Raw genomic sequence first — 24,409 nt, forward strand, 5'->3', positions numbered from 1 at the left:
ATACGTACCAGCAACGCCAATTTTTTATCTTAGTCTGGGTAAGACCACCATTGCGAATAAAACAAGCTTTGTAAATAGCAGCGGAACGATAAAATCTACTTCGACAAAATTGCATTAAACCCATATTTAAGATCAAGGAAATGAGCTTTTACAAAGACATCCCAATCACATCAATCAATTGTCTACGTATTCTGCGGAAAAGCTGGTTGTTACATTTGGCATGCACTTTATGCAGAAACATCTAGTTAATCGGTATACAATATTCAATTTTCATTGCAATTTATTCACTTTAACAAGAACGATTCGACAGACTGTAAGCGTTTCCGGTAATAAAAGCCAATGTAATTCAATTCTTATCTCAATTGCTGATAAACGGCCGCTACAAAAATCCTTGTCAGCTTCCAATTAAAGCTTGGAGTTCAACAGTAGTTTTTCAATGTGGCTTTGAATTGCAAAAAAATGTACTCCATTCCAACACACTTTACCGAATATTTCAGTTTGCTAAAGTGATGGGTTTCCCCCGCACAGCCTCTATTTATTTGCCTTGCTGTGTTCTCCTCTCAATGCATTCATTATTTATCCGTTCTCCGAAAAGGGTAACCTCTGAGCCGCTGAACTATGACGCATGATGCTCGCATTTTTATCGCTAAAGGCTTCAAAAGCTCCCCATTTCAGCGTTCCGAATAATGATCGGCGTTGTGTTGAAATAAATAAAATGTTGAAGTAAATATTTAAACACTTGTTTGTCCCTGAGCTGTGCTGAGAACCATGTCACCGCCAGAGAATGGGATGGATAATTCATATTTGTGAAAAATATTAAATAATTTGAAAATTCCGGTAACACAATAATTGCTTTCCGACGTGCTTGGCACTTGAGATGAGAGAATAATGAGAACCAAAAACCGATATTCCTCACGAAATGTCACGCATTTCATCGATGCATTTCGAATGCCTTTTGCACTGGCACAGACAGCTGGCTTGACGTGCCGCTTGACGGGAGACGCTCCTGAAAAGCAGCTCCGAGTGTGGATGAGCTCTTTTTGGGTGACAGTGAATCCTGACAAGAACTCTACCACTTTCGACTACTGCGATGCACACTCTTGCCCGGCTGCAAACGTCACGTGCTGCAGTTGCACCGCTGGCTGATCATTACCAACCGATAGAGCAAAACCGAAAAAGGCGATAGCAGTTTATTGCTTGCCGGTTCATAAATTAAGGACAATTTACGAGCGTGTGATCAAATGACAGAGAGGAAAAGAAGCAACAAAAAAAAAAGAAAAAAAAAAACGCTAGAGACCATCACGAACAAAACAAAGTGAAATGCACCATTTACACTGCCAATAAACAGGCAGCACGGACGACAACAGAAACGGCAAAACAACAAGTGCGAAATGGTCGAAGCTACCGAACCGTCCAGCGCTGGTTTTGTCCCAATAATGCATCACAATTCTGTGAGACAAATGACAGCAAATGGGTAACGGATATGTGAGCTTAACCCTGTTTTCGTTGCCCTTTTTTTATATGTTTTGATTTTTTTTCCCGTCTCGTTATATTTATTCGTTTTGCTAAAGGAAGGAGAACCGAGAACAGAGAGATGAAAATATGGACGTTGCATGGAGGGGATATGTGGAGAAGTAGGCAAATAATGCTGACTTACGTGATCTTTTCGCGCTACGGTGCGGGTACGGGTGTGTAAAGTAATTGAAGGATTTATGGCAATTGCAATGCAATCGGTATGTTATTTATTAAGTGATTTTAAAATACAATAATAGACTGCAAAAAGGTTAATGCCGTGTTTTCCACCCAAAGTACGCTTAATAAACATTAAGACTTATTCTTTTTTGGTGGCTTTTTCCTTTTTTACATAGAGAAGATTGTTTCGTTATTTATTTATATTTTCTTTTCTTTAAGGAGGCTTTGAATCTGACATTATTCTACTTCAACTCTTACCATTTAAAATTTATTATTAATTATTAATTAGATTGTTATTCTTTAATATTTTCAACAACATAACTGGATTCGGAACATAACCAAAATCTTTTCCATCAACTCTTTACAACAAGTTTATTAACGAGTACCTCATAGAATCGCTATTTTTTCTCCTACCAAGTTAAATCATCTCAATTTTCTCATTCTATCCTGTAAGGAAAAAATAAGGTACGATCTAAAGTTTTAATTTTACAAAGTCGTTTTAAAGTCAATTTATTCCTTGACGGAACGTAACGCTCCCCAAGGAACGTGACCAGGAAAAGGAAGTTTTGCCCATTTTCCACAACGAAGTGTGTGTGTCTCACAGACGCTTTAAAGTAACCCAATTTGAAGGATTCGATTGGATCATCTTATCGGTGTGGATGAAGTGTTATCCATCCATCGATGGTCGAGTTTTAAGAACCTTCTGCTGGATCTCTTAAGAAAAAGACCAGTAATGGCTGTGGTTCGTGCCGTGCCGTCCTCTTTGAACTTTGGTGCCATTTGGTGGATCAGATTCACTAACTTCAGAACATTGGCTACGCTGCGATAAGGCAATTTAAACGCAATACCTCGCTGCACATAGAGATGCAACGCTCAGGAGATGCACTTTCAATTTTCCCCTCGTTTTGTAGGGAGTTTGAGTTGGTAGCCGAGCATCTAGTTAAAAAAAAATCTGCAAACCCCTTTTGCCCACTCACACGGAACATTAAACTCCGAGGGACCAGTAGTTCCAGTTCCGTGATGGCAGCTGGTCGGTCGAAAGTTGGATGGACCAATCGCTTCGGTGCGCTTCTCGTTCATCATCAAGCCGGAAAAATAAAGTGAAACGATGCGCTAGGAACGGTACGGGTGAGGCAGGCAGACGGCGATGCAAGCGATCGTTGTCGTCGTCGATGTCGCCTCGCGTATGCTAATGTGATTATCGTGATTTATGTGCATGACATGTTAAATATGTACTTTATCGCAAATTTGTGTTAGCTGCCTCCGGTACGCGGTACTGGGTGCACTCACAGGATTTTTTTGTTACTGTTGCTGCTGCTGCATTCTGCTTTGAACGGATTCGGCTAGTATGCACTTTGGGATTTAGTTTCCTGCTCTGATTTTTTGTGTTCTATGTGTGTGTGTGTGTGTGTGTTTTGCTGGTTGATGAAGGTTTCCTTTTTATGCTGTCTGCTTCCCAGTGAGCACATGTACCTCACCCACCCGTCCAACTCGGTGCATATGGTAGTGGAAGTTTTAATGCAGTTTTATTACTGCACCGTCATAGATCTTCATTCGCTCCATCGGCTATTTTCTGTACGCTGTGATTATGCAATTTTTCTTTGGGAGAAGTTTTCCTGCAGCACCCTGATATTTTTGTATGAAACCGTTGCAACGGACGAGGGTATTTGTATGTGTTAGCAGTTCACTTTTAGTTGATACTGTTGGTGTTGGTTGTTTTATGAGTTTTGCGAAAGAAGCGTATCGAAATAAATTGCATTGAGTACGGATTTCATTAAAGCAAAGCGTTACATTAAATGTCGTAGCAAAGGCAGAATAATTCCAATAAAATTTCATTTCATTTTTAATTGCTATTATATCAAAATTCGTTCAGAATCCAGCAACTTAAAAACAACTTCAAAATGGTAAAACAACACAACATTCTAGAGTATGATCCATTAATGGGATTTAAATCCCATTACTCATTAATTAATTAAAATAGATAATGTGAAATGATTATAATGATTGCGTAGCCGATTATAAAAAAACAACACAAAAACAGGATAGAAAGAAAAATAAAATATTCAAAATAATTCTCATAACTGAAAACTGAATTTCAACAATAAAGACAATTTTAATTAGGATCTAGCAAGGCAACTGTATGATATGAAAATTGAATAAATAAAGCGAAATAGTACACCAAAACAGATGCAACAGTTATTTGCAAAAGAAATTAAATACAAGAAAACCAACAATATTCAAAAAGATCATAATTTAAATTAGCAAAACATATTTGAAAACAATTTCAAAGGATTTCTTTTTCATTGCACAAAAAAGGGACAATATTTTTCACAAAATAAATCACAAACGCAACAAGATAGAAAAAGGAGAAGCAAGAAAAGTAAGCAAGTTGTTGTATCTGTATTGTAATTTACAAAACTAAAGTTTGAAACAAGATAATAAACCTCAAATTCACACTTTTTTTCATCCGTTAGAACGACCATTGACCGCATTGCTCTCATATCCACCCATACCATGCAAACAAATTGCATCAAAGAGTACTAACATATTTTAACTCTCTCTTCTATCATTTCAGGTAAGACATAAAAGGCTCACTCCATTCTGTTATGGCTATTCCGCACCCAACAAAAGCGTAAGTAACGCCCTGTTACCCATTTGCCAAACTCGTCTAAGCGTCAACACAATGTTTTGCCTTCAGCTTCACCAGCCAACCTGACTTCGCTTCGTTCGTCTTCTAACGAGCTCGGTTGAATGCAGTTTAGTTCGCAAAATTTATCCATCTCAGCGTTACGGCTGTCATTACGGAACTTCTCATTATGGTTATGGACAAAAGTTTCGGTCATCGGTTTTATGCTGGCCTGTCGTTGTCATCCAGGACTTGCCCGAACACCCAAATCAAAATGACAAGCTGGTTTACCACCACCGGGACTTTAGGTACCAGTTAGGGAATTTCACGTCCCCCAGGATGTGTCCGAACGGAGTGATGGAGATGCTTTGTAAACTAAGCACCTTGATTCGGTGTACCTTTGGACGGGTTGTTTTGTGAACAGAAAAACATAGTTTATTGTCCGTTTCATAGTTTTATTTTTGTTTTAAGTTTTATTGGAAAGTAATTCAACATAAAAAACTCCACATTCTTTTAAGAAAACTAGGCCCAAATTTGCTTTAGATCTTCAAAATTTAATTACATTTATAAAATTCGACCCACAATATTCCTTCTCGACTGTCTTGATCCTGTCATCGAAGCATCAATCAGCATCAGAAAAATGAAACTCTCCTTCAAAACTCCTTACCAATATTAAACCGGCAAAGCTCTCCAGATAGAGCATATGGACCACTAAAATGCATCTGTGTGCCGAGCACTTGAGTCGAGTTGTTGCGGAACCGTCCCTCCCTGACAATGCCAGCATATTCTTGCTAAGCGTGTATGTGTTTAAATTTTCACTCCCTTCCGTAAACGCATTGCTCCTTGCTAAAAGCCCACTGCTTCGAAAACTCAATGATGGCAAATTTTCACTAATAATTAAACTCATCAAATGCATCCCAAGGGAAGCACTGCAAACTTGTTTGGGGAATCAGCTTTTCCATTTTCGTTACTTCCGTTGCCATCAGTAGGGCAAACAGTGGTGAATGCAACCCTTGCCTGGGTTCAAATTGCAATCGACTCCATGGCTGCTGCATGCATTGATGATTGCATTCTACTGGGCGTAATGCATATGGTGCGTTGCCAGAACGTCGCTACATTTGCAATGCACTTTGACTTGAAGTGTGTTTGAAGAAAAACACAAATGTAAGAGTGGCGCTCGGAGAAACTGGCGAAGGATTGCGGTGGCCCGAAACAGCAACCATTTGAAGGATGTCTCATTGTGGCAGCACCAAAGTTTGGCACTGAAAATTTTGGAGTAAAGTTTGCGTTACGATCCGGCGGTGTAGTTGGGCAGACTAGTGGCGAAGGATGTGAGTACTCGATACGCAATGCAAATATAGCACTCGAGTTATATGTGAATGTTAGATAATGGATGTGCGAGTTCGATTAAGCAGATAAACGCAGATGCAAAACAGCACTGTTGCCGGAAATGCAAATAATGTGTAAAGTGCTGCCGGAGTTCGATTGTGCTCAAGGCTATCGCTCGATTTGTTGCGCCTTTGGGAAGATGATCACAATATTCGTTTACGTTCTCACAAAGACAATTTTCTCAATATTTTGTGCTTCGAAAACCACAAGAATTCGCGCTTTAGTCGTCACCTTTCCCACCCCCCAAAAATCAGCACCAAAGAAAATGAAGACAAATACGATTGCACTTTATTCTGCTATCCGCTCCACCGAAAAAGAGCGATTATGGAAGCTTGAGTTGAAGCAGCATATAAAAGGCGAACCTCGCGCTTGATACCACTTTCTCGCAGCATTGTACAAATGGTAAAACTTGTCTTCAAAAGACAAATTCTACAGCATTCGTCCATCCGTGGTATGATCTCTCGTCATGCGTTTCCCGAAAAGAAAAACCCGAAAATGTTTTACCATTTATCATCTTCACACACAATTCCCTCTCTGTGTGCGCGCTTAAGACATGTTTGTACCGCCACAAGAGAAAGAACCAGATCCTTGAGGATTTTCCAAAGGTATATAACTCGGATGGGGCGGAACTCCATCGGGTATTGTACGACTCGAAGGGAAAACCTACTTGTGTGATCCGTGCACTTTTGTGTATTTTCTTATTTTGCACCGCCAGTTTTTGTTCCCTTTTTGGGTGGAAAATATCTGTTAGTTGCTGTCGGTCGTATTTCTTTCTCCCGGCGCCAGATAACGGGCGAATGGTGGTAATCATAATAAACGAAAATAAATTGTAATCGTCATGCATATGTAATTTATGCATCGTTTTTCTCGCGCATTTTATTTCGCTTCGCACGCTCGACTGGTATTTGCTTTTTTTCGTGGATTAAAGTGCTGAATTTTTCAAAGTAGTCTTATTTGTTCGAAAAAAAAAGAAAGAATTTAGAAACTTTCAACTTCCACGTTAGAGAAAAAAACGATACCTTCAACATAAACGATCAAGTCGAAACAGACCACCTTTATCTTCACACTTCATCACATTTGGGGTTATAGATTTTTCAATAAAAACCATCATAAATATAGTTTTACTCTGGCCGGGGACAAGACACTATGCTTCAAACCCGAGAGAGGAACCTCGGTAACAGTATGCATCAGCAGCAGCAGCAGCAGCAGAAGATGTTTCAAGTGCTTTGGTACAACAGCAATACATAGTTGCTACTTTGTTTGTTGCAAACGTTTACACGCCCCCTTTCGCTACCAAGGCAAACACTCACCGGAGACCTGCCGAAGTGTACAGGATGGATCTGGAAGCGATCGGATGTTTCACGGGGCTTTTAGGGGTTTGTCTGCATAGTAATAGCGAGCGATTCAAATAAAATATCCTCTCGTGCATTTGCATGGCTTGGTGCAAGATACGTAAGATGATGCAGACTCTAGACAAGAAATTCGTTCGTTTTGTGTTGCAAATTTGAAGCGAATCGAGTGATGCAAGTTTTTGGGAAATAAGATTTTTCAATTCTATCCAAAGGGAATTTTTTGGTGCAAGTTTTCTACGTTATGTTTGCTCATGGAATTTCTTAAACACGAAATAATATGCGATGGTGAGTTTTTGAATATATTTCTTGTACTTTTACTTTCGCTATAAAAATAATTTATTTCACGATTCAAGAAAGATAATAAATACTTACCCTAAGAACAGGGGACCGACATATCGAAAACAATTCTAATAACTCATTATATATTTCGAGTAACCTGGCAGGTCAAACCCGTAAAGAGAACGAACAAAATAGCCTAAAATGGTCTTCTGATTTGGAGAAAAGAATTCAACAAAAGGTCCAAATATGCAACGACTTCTGCTTACCGACTTGGACACGCTTCTGGAGGCTCCGGGGGTTTAAAATATTTGTGTACTTTTGGTAAGATAAGTCAAAGAGAATGTACGTTTAGAGGAAGATGTAGAAATAATAAGTTACTGAAGTTAAGGGATCGTTAATCGATGTTTCGTCCCTTTTATATTCTTACTCTGCAATCTTAAAATTTCGCAGTTAATCAACATCGCCCTTACTTACAACTCAATGAACCAATTGCTTTCACTGCAGTGTTGCTGCTTTATAGGGGATGATGGACCTAATCAAATTATTCAAAATGCTAAAATGCATTTTATGCTTGCGCATCCTCGATTGGAAGAATAAACATAAATTTTGCACCACGTCGGCAATTTTCACCTCAACCACGTGTGCAGCATCCCGCACACATTTGAAAGCAATATTTACCTTCAAATTCATATTCTTCCCCTTGCCCCGGTACCCAGTTGTCCCTTGCTGTTGCTTACTGTACGCCATTCTTTGTGTCCAATTGCTCCGCAAGCACCATACACCGTGCGTAAACAATTCCTGGCAAATGGCTCATACCAACAACTCATTTCAGCCCTTACAGCATACTGCAGTCACCTTGGAAAGCGCTCGTGCTAGTGAGTGGGTGTGGGAAATTTATTTGTTTCTGATGTGACGATAAGAATTTTGATTATTTTCTTTTGCGCTATCGTTTGGCATACGCCTTCCACCGGCAGGGTTTCTCGAAATACTTGCCAAAAACATTATGCCTCACATAAACATGCCGTCTGGGCACATTTTTTGTTCCGCCCTCCGTATTCTTCCGGTTCATCTTGCTGGGTCGGGTAGTTGCCTCCCGTGTGCAATCCGGATGTCGCTCCCCGAACCGTAAAGAAAACAGTCGATTTTCTCCTTTCTTTTCCATTGCACCGAAGTAAGACAAGAAGGAATTCTTGTGCGCGACCTTCGCTCGAGATGGGAAACGAACAAATACACGCTCCGTTTCAAATATGAGGGGAGGGGGGGGAGGAGTACCGGAAACGATAAATTTGATTCACTAGTCGAGGAGGACTTTCCTTATCGCCACTCTGCCATTCGATCGGGACGTGGCCGGAGGATGTGTGCTGGCTAAACAATTGAACTGCTTTTCTTGGTTGGAAAAAATGGGATGAAAGCATTCGTTTGCCTACCAAAGCGCATGGGACAAACGAACAAGGAAGTAGCTTGTTTGAAATTATTCGGCCTCAAGATATCGCCTCACGGGCATCCCGTTTTGGTACGGGAGTATCCTTTATTTTGGGTCAGGTTAATAAAAACAATACGCACGATCGGGTTCCCCCTCTCCCCCACCGATTTTATGGTCATATTTTTTTTTGTTTTGCCTTTATCAATTCCGAAACCCGAAAAAGGGATGATTCGATAAAAGCACAAAATAGAAAGGAAAAGTAAAAAAAAAACGCACGAAACCCACTGACCAATTGGATGCTGGACAATAATCAACCTCGGAGGCTTTGGCCACGGGTACGAGGGACCATCATCAGGAGGCCCTTTTTTCCCGCGTTTCGATTCGCATTGCAAATTCGTTCCAATTCGATACGGTCGTAATTTGATTGATGTGATTTCGGTGGCGAGATTATCGACCACTCCAGCTCAGGGTATGTGTGTGTGTGTGTACCGCCAAATGAATGTTTAGCATAAGAAACAATAAAAAAAGAAAGAAAGAAAAACTCGCTTCCCGGGAGGAAAGCGATAAACCATCGCCCAGAAGCGCACGGGGCAAATGGGTATACGCATGGAAAACTGCCGATCTCATCCTTTACGCGCGGATGCTCGGGAAAAGGTAATGATGAGGCACAAAGGAAAAAAAAAATAGGAGAGCGAAAACGCGCACGATTTGCATGATTGCTCCCAGAAGTAAAATTCCTTTGATCATTCCCGACAGTGGAGACGGGAGAGGAATGGAAAGTAACGAAAAACAAACGGATTGATAATTGAAAAGCAAATAAATTATACTTGAATGGTGGCTGAGTATGAATTTATAGTCGAGTTTTTATGAGAGGAAAAATATTTCGATTGACAAGAAAACTTTGAAATTATTTACTGTACTATTTTGAAACACTTTACCCATCTAACTCTCATGTTTCAAAATCACTCCAATCCTTTAGAATTGGTCACTGCAAATTTTCTCATCCGCTTCTTCAAATGCGTCTCCATCGAAACGATCAGCTGATTGCATACATTCAGGCGCCTTTCGAGAAAACATACAAAGTCAACGTTTTGCCTTCACTTTGTCCATCAAATCCATTAGTCACGTCGGTGGATAAGAAGGAATTTCTTCCCTGATCTACTGCCACGACGGCAGACGATCGAGAATGACCTCGTCACACATACGTTTTCATTCCAAAAACTGGAAGATAATCATTAAACTCTCATCACGTAATTCCTGCACGAGCATCCCTGCGAGGATTACGTATGTTGGGTAGCGTTGCTCTGCCCTCCCACTGGTGCTGGTGGAGTGCATCAGAAAATCACGAGTGTATGATCAGCTGCAGCAGTCAAGCAGTTTACGAACGGTGCAGCCTGTTACGGGAGGACATTTGCCATCAACTATCTCTAGCAAAGTGCTCACCAGCACCTAGGGGAATGGTGCTAGTGAAGTCACAGCTGAATCCGTCGAAGCACAACACATCAAAATTATGTTCATGAACATTTCATCACCAACCAGGAACCAGCCCGGATGCTTCGGTACACTCGCACCAGTAGTTTCATAGCACAAAGCGTTTGATGAAGTCAACAAAAGGAAGACGAACCACGAGATAAAACGGTTCTGTTTTTTTTCTGACATGCCGGAATTTATTACTCCTACGTCCGGATAACGGTGTTTCTTTGGCAACAAGAAAAGGATACCGGCATGTCGAATGAATGTCCATTTTTATTGGCAAATAATTCTGCCTGGCTAAAGGTTGCTGCTGTGACTTACAGACGAGTTCCTGTCAGTCCCCTTTTCTGCAGCGTAGCATGGAATGTTTCAAAAATTAATTACTTGATAAAACAAACCCTCCACCGGTAATGGGTTAGTTTGTGTGTTGGCAACACTCGTCTTTTTGATGCTTTTTGCTTTGCTCAAAAAGGACTTCAGAAAATTTATGAAAAATTATGAGTCACGAGTTTTAAGTTCTAGTTCACCATTTTCTTCTGCTTCAAATGGACTGGAAAAGCATTCACTCGGAGCTATATTTGTACTGGTTTTATATTCTCGCTTTCTTTTTGAAGTTGTATTGGCTGAAAACCATAACCTCACACTCTCCGCCAGCCAACTGTATAAACCCATGTGGTGGCAAACATTTGATGATGATGGCAATGATGACGTTGCACAACACTCTGCAGCCTAAAATGCATCCGATGGCACTTTTCTTGGTTGCAAGCACATTTCAGACTACAGCACCACGCACGCATTCCAGGAACCAAGTCTCTTTTCAACTATCCAGCTATTTTCTTTACGCTCAGGACGCTTCCCAACAAGCAGCAGCATGACATCGACGATGGTGATTGCCGTTCAGCTGACGCGATGACGGATGAGGGTTGTGTTGCGTTTTCGGTAAATCCCTTAATCGAGCTGGGAGCTAACTGGTGGATCATGACCATGAGGATTACACCCGAATACTTACGGTACGGCGTATGTGAGGTTATGTCGTCAGATGAGTCCTTAGGGGGAATACATTTTATGTGCATAGCATGCACAAACGGATCAAAAAGGGGAAGCACTCGGTTCTTCACTTTCATCGGCACATCGGGACGGTCTTTGATCATTTTTTGGGTGGTCGTGTGGCAGAGAATGATGCAGCACAATATACACAATGTTTTGTAAATGTAGATCGAAAATCATATTCTAGGAAGCGTTTTAAACGTTTCATCTGTATTATTTTTATGCGTCTTACTTCAAGTCTTTCAAATCAAACTATGAGAATATTTTTGTTGCAAATGGTTCAAGTAGCAACATTAGTAAAATCCTTGCAAAGTTTTCCAGACATTTTGCCATTTTGCCCCTGATTGCTTTGGGAACGTATCGTTATCGGTTGGGGAGTTTCTTCAAGCGTACATTTTCCTTCGTCATCGTCAAAGCAAAATCAAGCCATTCTTGAGTCACCTCTTGGTAGGGAAAGTTTTCATTCTTCTGGCTTACATTGCAAGACAGGTATGTCAGAGCACAGGGATGGTTTCATTGCAGAATATTCATCAACAACTATATCATAAGTCTGCTCTTGCTGTAGATTGCTCTTTTTCTAGGGTTTGCTAGACGATTTCATCTAGAAAGATTGTGTTGATCTGTCTATTAATTAATCCAACGGGAATTAGTTGCAGAAGGGAAGACGATAATCTTAGCAAGAGCAAAACTCCTACTCTTTGGCAGTTTAAGTCAAGTTCTAGAAAGCATGAAGGATAGTTTGTTTAAAGAGACTTTGATAATTTTACTTCATTTGGCTTAACTATTGTTGCTATAGTTTGTGATGGTTTTTTTTTTTTGGTTTATAGTTTATGAACTTAGTTACATGTATATCTTCAACAAATGACTATCGGAACAAAAATGAGGAGTCAAATGTTAAAAATTAGGATTAGGATTTATATTAGGAAACAGACTGACAATGATTCAAAGAATTCAATTATTGTGTTTGATAAATAATTCAGAATAGTAGATTATGTTGAAAATATGCTCAGCTGACAAGAAAATCTTTCCAACATTTTAAACATAGAACAATTACGCGTGATGCAATATTCATGTCAAAAAGACGGTCCTAAAGTCTCAGATGACTTTAGGACCGCTTTCAAAATACTACTGTAATGCAATTGTTAGTCATCTATAATCATAGAGGCAAGGAACATCTATTGGTCACTCCACAAAGTTTTGGTACAAGAAATTCTTCATCACACGACAAGAAAAATGCTGTACCATACCGCTAGACAGTTTTGCACTAATGACCAAAAAAGCGTTGAGAGATTTTGTCAATATTTTAAAATATAATCAACTGAAATGCTTTTAAACACACCGTCTGACCACAGCTTGATCTCAACGGTGTTAATCGAGTGCCTGAATTATTCATATCACTAATGTTGTGCACTTAGTGGTCGCTTATGCTCGTGATGCACGACGGAGAAGGGATCAAAGGGTTACTTAGGAAACAAGAATTAATTAGGAAAACGGTCACAGTGGACCACATGCCACAGTAGTCTATAAGCAGTCATGACATGAGATAAAGCATACAATTTGCATATAGTTTTAAATAGTAAATGTATCTCTTTATTCGTTTGTATTTTAAAGATACAGGCAATTAATCCATTTTTGAACAAGAAAAACCCAACTCCTTTGAAATCACCCATATTCTACACGGGCATCACCATTATATTTCTCATTCTAAAAAACTAAGGCACCCTTAGTATGTGTCCTGTGTTTCTTTTTTTTATCAGCACTGCATCACCAACTCACCTCACCAGCCCAGACGGAATGATTAATGAGACCATCTATTATATCTTTCCCGACGCGTTCGAATCACACTCTACCTGCCCCGTGCACTGCCTGGTGCTGCCAATTCTGCAAATCAACCCTCGTTTATCCCAACTCCAAACAGCAGGCCCATTTGTCCATTTCCGTCCTGGCTAAAATAAAACTTCACTCCAACGCACACAATCCACCCCCACCCGAAGGTAGCAAAAACTTTGCGTGACAGGAAGTTTTTAGGATGGAAGATTTCAATAAGTAGCTCTTCCTGGTTGCTGGATCGCAAGCTTCCAATGGCAAGGTGTGGCACTAGAGTGTGTCCCTTTATATCCCTTTCGCTTGACCATCCACCATCCTCTAGGTTTTGGGTAAGCTAATGTCTTGCTCGGAAAATCAAAACCGTGTAGCAAAGAATACGTAGTTTAGCGATCCCGAAAAGGCTCCTGGTGATACCCCCCAAAAAAAAAAAGCTGCCGAAATGTGTCAAGCAAATTCCAATGCAAACAAACGTTGACGCAGCGTAGGAAATGGCTGGAGGGAATTACTCACCCCCTCCCCAATGAAGGAAAATCCAATGGCGCAGTGGAGTGGATCGCTCACCGATACTGATCATGATGTATTAGGTCCATTTTGGGACCGACATACACACCCTTCCATTGGTTTGACGATACGATACGATACACCCTCACATTCCATGACAGACTGCTATCCCCCGGACTGTAGGCAGAGCGGGTGTTGGACCGATGGGTGGCACAGATTTTCCGTATCGTGATACAGTGTCATTCATTCGTCTGTTTGCTTATTCATTGAGTGTTGTCAGACACTCTCTGCAACGATTCGTGCATAGTGAGTGTGTGCAAAGAAGTATTAGTATCGATGGATTATTTGCATAAGACTGTTCAGGCTGGTTTTATTTTCCATTTTGTGGGAAAGAGTTTTATTTATATATGAATAGATATACCGAAAATTGTACAAAATTGTAAAAGAGTTCTTAAAGAAAATATTCAAACTGATCGGGTTGTTTTGACCACCGTTTACCAACTCACTATCACATCGTTTGTCTAATGAAGTGAAAAGACCAACCCGACCGCCCCACTACTGGCATACAAGTTGAAAGCGCATCACAACGATAATAAAGAGTCATGGAAATGCTGCATCAATACCGTGACACTCGGTTTGCTGGTGATGTTAATGATGACGTCGCTGATGAGGAATTGCAATCACACCAATCCGCACCCCTTTTTACTCACTGGTTGCCCTGCTCTTTGCCTGCTGCAAGTCAACGGGTGTGCGTTTTCCTATATATTTTTTTACTCTCTTCATCTTTGTCCTCATTGTCACACAACGGACATGGTCTTTTAGCGACCCTTTGAATCGCAAACCATTATTGCGAACCCTCCAGAACCCGATTAGGAGGACAGCTCGCCATCATTAGCTGTCACGTTAGGTGTGTCATTCACCATTGTCGTTCTTTTTCTACGCTGTCGCCTGACTAGGACCAAGTGGCCACTGTTATGGTATGTCCTTTGCATTCTACTCCAGTGCTGCTAGCTCCTTTTTTTATTTCATGTCCCCCTCCGGGAAGGGTCGTTTGTGTTTGTGCTTTGGGGTGTCGGAACCAGAATAGCGTAACTAATGCAGGGTGACAACAAATACTGATTTCCCAATTTACCTTCACTCCGCTCACAGCACCCCTTTTTTCCTTCCTGAGTTTGATGGACACGTCAACGGAACTAATGAGTGGTCATATTTTAAATGCGCTTCCGACAGGAATAATTACCCCAAGCGCACGCAGCTACACGAAATGGGGGAGGGTGAAAGCAATTCCTTAGGGAAGAGGTCATGGAAAAGCACGTTCAGCAGTGAACCAACAACACAGCCCTACAACCTGATCGACTGCGAGGTCAAATCAATCTGTAAATGTTTGATGAAGTTCTCCAAATGTCGTGTCTAAAAACTGACAGAACTTTCCCCCGAGAGCCGAGTGAGCAAACTGGTGAGTGATCGTGTGTGTGTGTGTGTGTGTGTGTGTGTGTGTGTGAATGTATTTTGGCGAAACAGTATCAAGGGCTTATGCAAACAGTTTTGTATCCCTTGTTTGACCACGGGCATGACAGTCGGCGAAATCAATCGGTATCATGACGTGAGGTTCAAGCGAGATCGAATCGAAAAGGTTTTGCTACACAAACAGCTTTCAGGATTGTGTATGTTTTTTTTTTTTTTTTTGACAATGCTTATGGAATGGACCCGTGGACAGCAGTTGTTGCCCGCTTCGTTCGGTTCGGTATCAAAAGCAGCACAATAAATAGCCTGAAGGTGATGAAAACGTTAAGAAAACGAAATCAATGATTGAAAAGGGCAAGCATAGATTGAGTGATTTGAATTTAGAACTTGCCGAGCTCTGTTTCATTTTGTAAACATTCATGGTTTTATTATTATTTTAACAACATCGTTTGAAAATTTCTTAATTAAAATAAAATTTAATTCATCTCTTGGCTTTTTATTCTGATGTGTCCTGGGAGATCTTTAGAAGGGAGAACACGCAAGCTGTATACTTCGTACGCAAAGCAGATAACAATTTTAGCCAAAATCTTATTTCTAAAGATTCTTGAATTGCTGTCAGATGTAGAAATCTGATAATTGTTATCTAAACTTGATTGTCATTTTATTGATAACACTATAAGCAAAGTACTCACTTATTGTTGATGAAAAATTGGATGAATTAAAAAAACACTCGAAGCCTAAAAAGTAGCAAACAACACAATGAGTTGCAGGCAACAAGCATCGAAACCATTTAAACCTAAACCACCGTCCGTGGGTTCATTTGCATGTTGCATTAACTGTGAGCACTTCATACACACGTGTGGCGATGGAACAATCCCCCCCCCCCCCCTCTCTCTCTCTCTCTCTCTCTCTCTCTCTCTCCCTTTTTACTTGACGTTTAGCTTTTGGAGTACGTATGTCCCAGCCTAGCCCCGGTAGAGTTAAAACCCGTCACACGGAATGGACAGTACCATCAAATATCAACCGGAACCGCAGCGTGCAATCAAGCACCCTCGCATATCCTTTGCCAGCCACACAGCCCACTGCAACTGTGCATTATATGCACATTCGGCAACATTCCACGAGTGTGTGTGTGTGTGCGTGGGGGTTGCCATGGTCGATCGGTACGTGCCTGGAGCCTGACCACCGTCGGGACCATCCAGTGACTGACAGCGACATGAAGCGAAACATGACAGCACAAATTAAATGTGTTTGATTTTTAACCACTGGGAAACATTGAATGACATTGAACAACACTAACGACACATCATTCCGATGGCTTCCTGCGTGATTATAGCGTCGACATTTTTCTAATGTACTCCACAGCGCTTTTAAGGACCAGTTATTCTTTAAAAAAGCTGAACGCCATTGAGAAGAAAACATTTATTACCTTAGTTTCTTCCCTCGACACAGGACGTCCATCAGGATGCTCCTAAATAACTCCCCTACGCAATACTTTCGGGGATATTTTTGTCCTGTCATAATTAATGCATTTCAAATTGACTCATTACTATGCAATGAGACGAAGAATGAGACGTTTTTCTGCCAATTATTTAACCCATTCAAGCTAATGGAAACGGGCATCAACATTAGCGGGAACCAGCATTAGATCCTGGCGTCGAAGGCGCTCAAGAGTTAACCCAAAATGGTAACGATCTTTACGAAGTGGTACTTCATTTTTACGATACAAAGAAATGCGTTTTGGGCAGTGAAATGTCTTCGCAAACATAAATTTTCCATCAACCAGCAGACAATTTTCATCGGTGGGGTTATGTTGCTCGAAGACAGCGAAAATGCCTCCCTAGCAGGGGGAACATTTTCCCTTTTAGTTGATGTTTGAATGGTGATGATCATGAACATTGGTCATTCATCCATTCCAATTACTATAAAAAATGCAAATTAGGTTATTCTTTTAATATTTTTTTTGTTTTACTTTGCTTAAGGGATTGTTTGATAGTTAAAGTTTTTTGTTTATATGTTTGAAGCAAAATAGATAATAAATAAGGACTGTTTCCCAACAAACATCTACTTAAATAGCAATCAATTAAAATAACTCACCAGTTAAACCAAATTTAAGCAGCCGAAGATAACGATATTCTCTTCAATGTATTTCAACGAAATTTCTCCTGAAAACCAAAACATTCCTTCTACGCCCAACATTTTGTGGAAAAACCACACGCCGAAACAACACTTTCCCTGCCCTAGACTTTCTTGCATCGCACAAAAACATGCTCAGAACATTATGGATAATTTATTTCACATTTTCCAAAATCGCTTCTTCTGCGTTTGTCTGATTCGGGGAGACCAAAAGGGTTGGGATCACGCACCACAACCAAACATGTCGAGACGGTTTTGGTAGCAGTATTTTACTCACTTGCCAAATAAGTGAAACCAAAAGCATACAACACACGCCACCCTCCCAGAAGGATCGTTAAAGTGAGTGACAAAATAAAATTAATGAACCTATTCAAGATGCAATAACTCTCTCCGTTTGTCTCGGCACGTTGTGATGCGCGGAAGGATGGTCAACAACGATTAAACTGTGGAGTAATAATGGGAGACAAATTCTTTCTCGCAGAAGCTATTTTACACATGTTTCTTTTTTAAAAAATTAAGCAAAAGTTGTACAAGTACATGGAGCATTAATCATTCAGAGCAATGTTTCGGGACAAACGGAATGCAACAACATAAACATAAGGACTGTTCAATTTCTTCTTTTTTTTTCGAGCTCCTCAGAACACGCAGCAGTGACAGCTCTTCTTCTAGGACACCCGTATTAGGAAGACCACACAATGCACACAAACACACTCGGGATCAGATTACACAGCCTCCGAAGAGGACGAAGCAGCAAGCGCAAAGCTTCCGAAATCCGATAGACATCTTAATGCACAACATGTGTAGTGATGCGAAAGGTCTTACTGGGCTGCGCTTTTTTCTTTGTTGTGGGAACAATTTCTCTTCGAAACGGTTCCTTTTTGCGTTTACACGAGCTCTTTCTATGCTTTTCCTCTTTTCTTTTCCCGTTTCTCGTTTATGTAATGCAATCCCGCAGCATATGGTCGATTTCGGAGCTTCTGCATTTTCTCCTTCACGTTTCTTAAGGAGATGCGCTCAGAAGTTCGATATGTTTTTTTGTTTTGTCTGTGTAACCTTTTTTCGTTTTCTTCTACGGTTTCACTCCATTCAATGGCATCATTGCTGATGCAAAGATTGAGGTATTTTCTTATTTAAAAATCCTTCGATCTAGACTGCACTATTCCGAAGGGAAGGTGCGCTCGTTGCGAAAATAGCATTGTTTGAATCGATAGCTTAGGGGAGAGGTAGAGAAGGGGAGAAAGAAGAAAGCACAATTGTGCAATAAAGCACCTGGAGAAAGTGTATGGATTGCCGAAAACAGTCAAAGCTCAGCTCGAAACGCTCGCGAAACGCCCTGTCGCTTATCACAATCACAAGCGCACCGTTACGGGTACGTTCATTGATTTTGATCACACTCGAGAAATGGTAAGAGCATTCGATGCAGACGAGCGATTGTGGAAGCGAAGACAGAAAGATGGTTGGCCCGGTGTGAGCTATGGTAAAAGGTTCGAACTTACAGCACGTTCCCAACGGAAGCGATGCTGGTTGTGTGATCTTGGTGAACTTGGTGCGAGATCAGAGGTCAGGTCAAAGGAGCTATTCTATCTGCACCATTGCTAACGGTGGAATTTTGTTTTTGATGAAAATATTTCTTTTCTCATACATTGTTTTAAAGTGCAAGAACACTATGATCTTTGGGAAAATGTTTTCAACAGATATATCAAGTTTATTGTATTAGTTGTTATTATTCATATTAATTCTCCGTCTTTTCTTGACTTACCTACTTGGTTACGCTAGCTATCGGGCTTTATAGACATGTAGATACCATGTAGTTAGATAGTTAGTCCTCATTACGGGAGAACAATCCGAACTGGATTCGAAGCCCATTCCTGTCATGTGTTAGTCTTCACCGCTGACCGCTGTCGTGTCCTAACCGCTGCCATACCATAGTCAGTCTTCAGTACGGGGGGACGGTCCGGATGGGATTACCCCAGTCCTGCCGTTTGAAGACTGGCGCCGCTGTCGTCCACACCGCCGAGCCGGCCCAGAAAAATATTGTTATTAATATTTATTATTTAAGATCAAGCTTACAAAAGATTTTTTGTACAAATCTTTGCTAAAATTAACAGAGTTTGTTGATCAAAAATAAAATGTAAGGCAATAAAAGTAAAAATAATGGAAATAAAAATTACCCAAGAAACAAATTATGAAGCCTTAACTTTCATTAACATTTTCGCATTTCAAGCGCCAACACTACCTTCTTCACAGACATAGCTTGATATTCATCATCACCTCTCCAGAAAGCCCATAATGACCGAAATCAGAACGACCACAGCAAATAAGACAGATTAATCATCTGAACCGCTCAATCTGAAGAACGACGAAAGCCAAACCCTTCCATAACTTTTTCCCTACCCATCTTCTTCAGCTCTAACCCCTTCACTTCGATTTCGGTAACGGTTCCTCAGCTAGAAACAAAAAGTAAAAAAAAAAATTAATCCTCACCCAGAAATACTTCAAGCACTTTGACGCTCTGGGCTGGGTTCGTCCATCCCATAGTGCGCCTCGAGGCTCTCCCCGAAGAAGTGTAACTTTCCAAATCACATTATCTCCCATTAGAGATGCTTCCGCACAAGAGGGTTTTTGGTCGTTGGACCAAAGTTTGCCGGTGCCCATCATGTTCGAAGCTTGATGGCAGGACGGGAGATATAATGAATTATCAATTTCTTATCGGATTTGCTCGTCGTTTCGTCGACGATGAGCAATCCCCAGCAGTGTTGGAAGTGTCGTTTGGAAGCATTTTTTTTTTCGGGCAGTGGCAGACCACTTCATTCCCGGCATATCATCCATCAGTAAATCCTTTTGCTTTCTTCCGGGTAGGAGTTGGAGTTGGGGACGGTGGTTTTCGTTGAGACCTCGTTTTCCGTTTCCATACCATTGAGCAGAATTTCGATTTAATTATTATTACTACCGATCTATTCATTACGTTTCCGTTGGAGTGCATTTATCTTTGGAAGCAGCAGTGCTGTTGTAGTTCAATTGATCGTTGTTCAAGGATTGTTATTTATTTATATTTAAGTATGACGGCTTTCAATCGTATTGGCAACCAAAGAATATTGTGGTTGAAAATTTGAATTTAAAATTCAACTTTTATAAAAAAAATGTTTGGAAATGTCAGTAAACTAAAGAATGGCATAAATGCTTCCTAAAGATTATGATGAAAACGAAAATTAGCAAGCTTTTCACTCCAATTTTTTGAAAAATTATGAAAACAGAGTCGTAGTTTGATGTGATAAAAGTCTCGTCTTCTTCCCTTATCCACTCTTAGACTTGCTTTCCTCCCAAAAAATCCAGTCTTTCGATTTTAACACATTCACCTGCAGTGTGTTTCAAGACTCATCAACGCCTAGCGTTACTTGCTCTTTCTCACTCCAAGCCCTGAAGGCATCCGAACTCCGATGCTCAAATATCTGCAGAACCATAAATCGTGATAAACTTCATCATCAATTTTTCGTTCGATGAAGCTAAAGGAATTGGTGCTTCTGATGTTACCTACGCAATTGCACAGCTGGCCAAACTCGTCGTTCGTCGCTTTGATGCACAATGGCGATTTCATTTGAGGACTTTTTTTCCATTTTCTCTCCGTACTGGAATGTGTGCTGGATTGTACTGTGGGAGATAACAAGATTGAATTGTACAGTTCTGGCAAGAATCGTTTTTTTTTCTTCCTTCGTCTAGACCAAATTTGGAACAAAAGAAGCTGAAGAAGCTAAGTAATATTGTCCTCAAATCGAAGTTTTCTTTTTGTGCAATAGATATCAACCAAAAATATAGTCTTTTTTTTGGGGACTCTCATTTACATTTTGTTTAAAATTTATGGTGGCCACTTTTTGCTCGCTTTTCAATGCAACTTCAAATCAAATATTCTGCGTACTTTAAGAGAAGAATAATTCGATTCGGTCGTTCTAGGAAGGACAATCATATTCTGGTTGTATATAGCTTCCACAGAAATTGAGCTAACCATACTTACCGCGTGATCATCGGAGATTAAGGGAAGATAAACTGTTTATTGTACGGCAAACTCCATCGGCAGTTGAAAGGAACAAACAAAAGCAAAAAAAAACTTCCTTAAGAAAATCGAGAAAAACCACTGTTTCTTCATCTTTTGGGTAGATTAGGTGTATGTAAGATTCCATTTTTTTTTTTCATCTTCCCTACCCTGGCGTAATATGGCGTAAAGCCATAGTCAAGTGCCTTCCATGAACCCTCCTGTTTTATTTCACACCAACGCCACCTGCACCAACGTACCGACCGAAAGCTGTTAATACAGTGATGTGCGAACGAAGATAAAAATTACAATGAACGAGATAAATTTACAACTTTTAATGTAATCACCCTCACGTGCGTACTATTTTCGTACTGGAAAACCACCAACGCAAACACACAAGCACACTGCATTTAGCGTTCTTTGGAGAACTTTCTGACCCTTCGGTACAGTTTTCCGGTGCTCTCAGCCGTCACTCAGCTGGGCTGGAAGCAAACGAACGACCGACACCGAAAGAAGGATGCTAAATTCCCGACGGCATAATCATCGCCAACACCTTTTCCCGGACTGGTTTCTTTTTTTTCCAGACCAAGCAGGCCTAAAGATACGGACAAACATTCTGTCATGCGGAGATTTTCCTCGTCCGAAGGGTGTCCATACCGTCCTACATAAGGCATCATAATTAAAAAGGAAAAACGCATCCAAGTGCGAAGCTGTGTCTTCCTCTTGGGGGGAATCTCTACTCCCCGGGGCGCACCAAACGGTAGCAACACGGGGAAAATAACGGGAAAGCCCACTCTTGCCGGTGTTCGAAATCTTTGGACAGGTCGAGTAAGCTCCATAATCTGTGGAAACGGCCAGTCACCACTGTATTAAGCGGACCCTGTTCGATGGGAGGGATTTTTTGAATTAAAAGTTTTGATTACTTGCACGAGGACTGCTCACAGAGAGAGACACTCGACTAGTGATCTCATTTGGAGCACGCAGAAGATGTTCAGGCTTTAGCTAGACCTGCACAAGAATGCGGAAAGGAAAAGGAAGAATAACAATTTCTTGGACTTCAAATGCACTCCCAGAAATCGCTTAAAGTAGTCTTAAGAAAGCATGTCCACTGCCTTACTCGCTCGTGCCGGTTTAATCCTCATAATCTGTTCTTAATTAATCAGATCATGATTCGCACTGATCTGAAAATCGTTGTGGAATACTGTCAATGATTATCTGGACACCATGCAGTAAGAAACCTTTTCCCACTCAACCGAGCACAAAACTCATTTTCAATAGCAAATTTTATTACAGCTACAGAACGAAACCAGCATCGGAAAATCTTCCATCTTTCAATCCCTTTTCATAGAAAAAATATATCTACCGGATGGGCGATGAAAGTGCTAAATTCTGCGTGAATCCGCCTAAGCTACCCTCCCCCCCCCCCCCTCCCCCCCTTCGGCAGCGGTTTTTGCCTACTCGCGCTCAAGGTATCATGCCAACCACAAAGGTGGTTAAATTCCGTACATTTTCCAACCCAGCAGAGCCACTCTTTTGTGAACGACGCTACCACGACATTCCAGCTTCCAGCGATGGCAAGGAAGCAGGAAAAAAGACAACCGAACATTCTCTCTGTCTCGCGCTCTTTTCCGGTTACCAGGTAAACGCGCGGAGATAACGTAATCTGGGCCCCGGATTACGTCGGAATGGTGATTGAGCAGTAGACAAGTACAATCCAAAATGCAGCGCTTTTCCGGAGGTTTTTTTTTGTTGTTGTCGTTGTTTCGTTTTATCTCTGTTCCGCTAAGATTGAAACGGAACTAGAAATTTTTGCCTCCCAAAACTGTGTTTCAATGAGGTTGCCATGAGGTGGAGCTTAAGCTGGAATGTTTTTTGCTATACTCTTTTTTATTCCTTGCAACGTCAGGTTTGTGCTTTTTGCGTGCAAAACTGACCATCAAAGCGGCTCGGGTGGGTATTTTCTTGTTTTCGCTTGACTCACTACTGCTGGTCACTGGTGTGCCGGGTGGATTAGTGACCTTGGCAACTGGGCATGAATTATGAAACCAATGGTCAGCGGTAGTTCAATGTGGTTTGATAACGGAAATAAAATAGCTGTGGGAAGGGCGAAACGGATGATAAATGGTAGTAGGAGTTGTGCTTGCATTTTATCATGACGCTCAAATGTATTTAAAAAGAATCGCGAAAGTAATGTTTAATTACGTTTAAACAGTTGGCATGAACAGAATCAAAAGTAATCAAACAGAAATAGAATAGAAATCGAATAGAAAAGAATAGAAATAGAATAGAAATAGAATAGAAATAGAATAGAAATAGAATAGAAATAGAATAGAAATAGAAAAGAAATAGAATAGAAATAGAATAGAAATAGAATAGAAATAGAATAGAAATAGAATAGAAATAGAATAGAAATAGAATAGAAATAGAATAGAAATAGAATAGAAATAGAATAGAAATAGAATAGAAATAGAATAGAAATAGAACAGAAATAGAATAGAAATAGAATAGAAATAAAATAGAAATAAAATAGAAATAAAATAGAAATAGAATAGTAAAAATATCAAATAGAAAAAAGTAGAACAATTATTTAGGCGCAAATTTAAGGAAATAACTTGTTGCAAGGAAACCCAAAACATAAATTTACAACTTACACAACCATCATTGTAATGTTGCTTGTATAACGAACAAACTATGGATTTTATAAAACAAACTGCCTTTAATGTTATATTATCCAATAGCCCAGCTAACCTAAGGCTAGCGAACTATAGCTAATTCACCTTGAATAATTACTCCTTGAACTTTAATCTTGGTTCTTAAATTCTAGTAAATAAACTTCTGCTTCAACCCCTTTGTGTACCTAACTAATGACGTTCAAGTGGGGTCATCCTGTGTGCATTCGATGGTCATAAACTTATTTCCCCTAGAAACTCCTCCCTTCGAAAAAAAAAAAAGAATCCCCACCCCGTTACGGTTGCAACACACACTTGCACATGATAATGATTATTCGGTGAGAGTTTTCCGCCGGTTAAATGAAGTGCAATCGCAAATGATTAGCCTCTCCGGTGCTGTACCTTTGCCTAGCGGCACTAATCACCTTCCACGCCCAACACATTCAAGCACATTGCCGCTGCGGTACGTGCGGTACGGCACGGTAAAGAAAGTATTTCTTACTA

The 24,409-nt window shown here is 40.5% G+C and overlaps 2 protein-coding genes across 5 annotated transcripts in view; one reads left to right on the forward strand and one right to left on the reverse strand.

Annotated features, from left to right (window-relative positions):
• Nucleotides 1-11,046, reverse strand: part of LOC126567815 (transcription termination factor 2) — a 430,644-nt gene extending 419,598 nt beyond the window's left edge. Inside the window, exon 1 of the mRNA XM_050224122.1 lies at nucleotides 11,041-11,046. The gene's annotated coding sequence lies outside the window, so the exon portion shown is untranslated. The remainder of the gene's footprint in view (nucleotides 1-11,040) is intronic.
• Nucleotides 1-24,409, forward strand: part of LOC126567717 (teneurin-m) — a 504,494-nt gene that overhangs the window by 154,547 nt on the left and 325,538 nt on the right. The window lies entirely within an intron of this gene.

This window comes from Anopheles maculipalpis, chromosome 2RL (assembly GCF_943734695.1).
Source record: "Anopheles maculipalpis chromosome 2RL, idAnoMacuDA_375_x, whole genome shotgun sequence".
NCBI classification, from domain to species: domain Eukaryota; kingdom Metazoa; phylum Arthropoda; class Insecta; order Diptera; family Culicidae; genus Anopheles; species Anopheles maculipalpis.